Source organism: Notamacropus eugenii, chromosome 1 (assembly GCF_028372415.1).
Source record: "Notamacropus eugenii isolate mMacEug1 chromosome 1, mMacEug1.pri_v2, whole genome shotgun sequence".
Classification (NCBI taxonomy): domain Eukaryota; kingdom Metazoa; phylum Chordata; class Mammalia; order Diprotodontia; family Macropodidae; genus Notamacropus; species Notamacropus eugenii.
Genome location: NC_092872.1, coordinates 378717013 through 378720204, shown reverse-complemented (window position 1 = coordinate 378720204; position 3192 = coordinate 378717013). Strand labels below are relative to the sequence as shown.

Here is a 3192-nt window from a genome sequence, read left to right as displayed (position 1 = left end):
AGGTAGGGCTGTGCAAGGTCATCAGACTCACTTTCTCTTCCTGAGCCATCTGGATCCAGTGACCAGATATTCATCAGGATGACTGGAGACAGCTCAGGATGCAATGGGAGACCTTGGTCTTTTAGGCTACATATGAGTTATGTTCTTAGCATAATTACAAATTGCTTCCCAGAACTGTTGCACCAATTGTTTGATACACCAACAATGTGTTAATATGCCTGTCTTTTTGCAACCCATCCAGTATTGACTATTCCTATATTTTGTCATCTGTACCAATTTTCTCACTGTAAGAAATAATTCAGAGTTGCTTTGATTTGTAGTTTCCTTATTATTAAAGGTAGAGCAATCTTTCTTATTAAAGATTTGTAATTCTTTTTCTGAAAAACTGCTTGTTCTTAGCTCCTGACCATTTACCTAGTGGAGTTTTATGCCCTTTACATGTTCTACTTTATATCATGGTTACTTATGCTTATGTCTTATGTCTCTCACTAATCTGAGAGCTCCCGGAGGGCAAGGAACACTTAAATCAATAACAAATATTTATTAAGCATCTATTCTGTGCAAGGCACTGGGAAATACATAGATTTAAAAAAATAACAATCTCAAGGAGTTTATAATTTTATATAAATGACATGTAAATGAATGTGTATAATATAATATATTGAGGTATGTGAAACTCACATCTCAACGGGGGAGAAGGGTTTTGACTGGATCACCTCTCATGGTTTTGTCTCCACCCACTCACCCAACTGTGCCTTGTTGATTTTTGGCTCCACCTCTTGAGATTCCCTTTATGTGATTCCTATATAAAATAAATAACTATATAATGATACATAGTACTATATACAATATGTAATTATACATAATATAATTACACATATGTAAACATGTTTAATAATAGAATGAACATACAGCAAAGAATTCAAGAGTGTTCTAGGAAAATGTGAAGAGGGTAAGAAACAGGAGGTATATCAGAACCAAATGTAACCAGCTCCTGAGAGTTGACTGTAAAATTTTCACTGTGAGTATTTATACCTCAGAATTTAGTGAACTACAAAGCAGGGCTTGATTTATTGTTTTGTTGATTGCCTAGACTTAAGAAAGTAATGAAGAGAAGGTTAATTATGCAAATTAAACTTTAAAGTGTGCCAGAAGTACATTTGCTTTTTGAGAACCAGTTATTAAACATTTACCAGCCCATCTCTAGAGAGAATGCTTCCATCTATGGCATCGGAGAATGTTTTGAAAAGGAAGTGGCACCAAGATTGAACTTTGTTGGAAAAGAATGATTTCCAATAGATGGAGATGTAGGGAATTCAATACAGGTGTAATCAATAGACCATGTAAATATAGAGTGCAGTAGGATATTCCTGAACAATTAAAAGTCTAAATTGGTCGAAACATAGTGTGTAAAGGGGAATGCCATCAAATAATGCTGGAAGGGCATTGGACATATGGTGTTATTAACATGAGTACTCACTCCTATACCAGCACTGATTATAGCAAATACACTTGCTCCTACTCTGTGTGATTCTTCTCCAGCCTTCCCTAGACCATCCATGGAGGACATCCTTAGCCAATGTACTAGAGACCCTTTTCTGATTATTTTAATATTTCATGCATGGAAATCCAGCACTCAGGATCTTTACAACAGACTCATTGAGGAGATCCCATAGTGCTCTGGTACTTGGAGGCAGCTGGTGGCATAGTGGTTAGAGCTCTGGGATTAGAATCTGGAAGATCTTATCATAGACACTTATCTGCATGACCCCAGGCAAGTCACATGATCTTTCTCAATCCCTGGTTCCTCATCTATTAAACAGGGATATATAGCATCTACCTGATAAGGTTGTGAAAATCAAATGAAATCATATTTATCAACAGACCTTAGCATACATGGTGCCTGGCAAGTAGTAGACACTATATAAATGCTTATTCCCTTCCTTTCCTGCTTCCCCACCACCACTTGCTGCAAACAACACAATGTTATTAATGAACAAGAACATCAGAAAGTCTTCAGTCTCCAAAGTGATCCATATGAATTCCTCTTCCATTGGAACAGTCTCTGTGATAGGGACCAGCATCTCTGGTGAAGTTATACCTCTCCTGATGTTAAAAAATCAGAGATTCTTAGTTATCATAGGGACTTTATCATTACAGAATCTTTTTCCATCTTAACATACTCATAGGAGATCCTTTTGGAAGCAAAAACCTTGAGGGCTATATTTTGTTCTGATGGGCCAAATGACATTTTGCAGTCAACAAATGGAATCAGATTTGGTATGCCTCTCAATCAATTGCATGAATGTGAAGGTATTATTTGCTGTAGAATATCATCTATAAAAGCCAGTCACTTGGAAGAACACTGGGGAAGACCAATCTGGTTGGAGAAGCCATTGCAGGTGTCCTGTGGATGTGTTTTTTGTGCTACTTGTCTGCAAGTGTCCAAAAAAGACTCTATCTGTAGAGTCTGTCTTTGTTTCTGGGAATCAGAGCCATGGACTTAGAAAAAGCAATCAAGGCAACCTTTAGTGACTGCAATAAAAATCTGGTCCTATCAAAAATACATAACCATATGGTTTCCTGATCCAAGTATTAGAGCTACCTAATAGAGAGTATCAAGGCTACCACTAAGAATATGGCACATTGGCCAAGGAAAATCCCAAACCATTTCACCTTTCCTTGTCCTTACTGTCAGGAAAGTAAATGCTGCAAATTATACAACAGCACTGATACTAAATAAGTGGTTTGTCCAATCTGTCCCTCAGTGTCCTGGGGAGACCTCAATTATCAGAGTCCTAACTTTATGAATCACATTCAGCTACAGACATTAGTTTTTCTATGACACTTTTGTAGATTATGATAGGGGTGAAGATGACAAGATGAACCAGTCTTTGCTACATTCCTCAACAGATAAATGAACTCAAAACTTATGTTTTAGAGCTTTTTTGGATTCTTTTTCCCATCCTAAGGCTTACATAAAGGAACCAGAATTAGCAGTATGTTTTTCATGAATATAGCAAGGTTCACAGTCAAACCTCATATTTTTAGACGGGAACCAAGATGGCAGAATAAAAACAGGAACTTCTTTGAGCTCTCCCCCCAAACCTTTCCAAATAACTGTAAAAAAATTACTACAAACAAATTCTAGAGTCGCAGAACCCACAAAATGATGGAATGAAACAAATCTTC

General features: G+C 37.0%; 1 pseudogene; it reads left to right on the top strand.

Moving 5' to 3' along the window:
• Window positions 1-2282: 2282 nt before the first annotated feature.
• LOC140517748 (E3 ubiquitin-protein ligase RNF114 pseudogene) lies at window positions 2283-2921 on the top strand (annotated as a pseudogene).
• The last annotated feature ends 271 nt before the right edge of the window (window positions 2922-3192 follow it).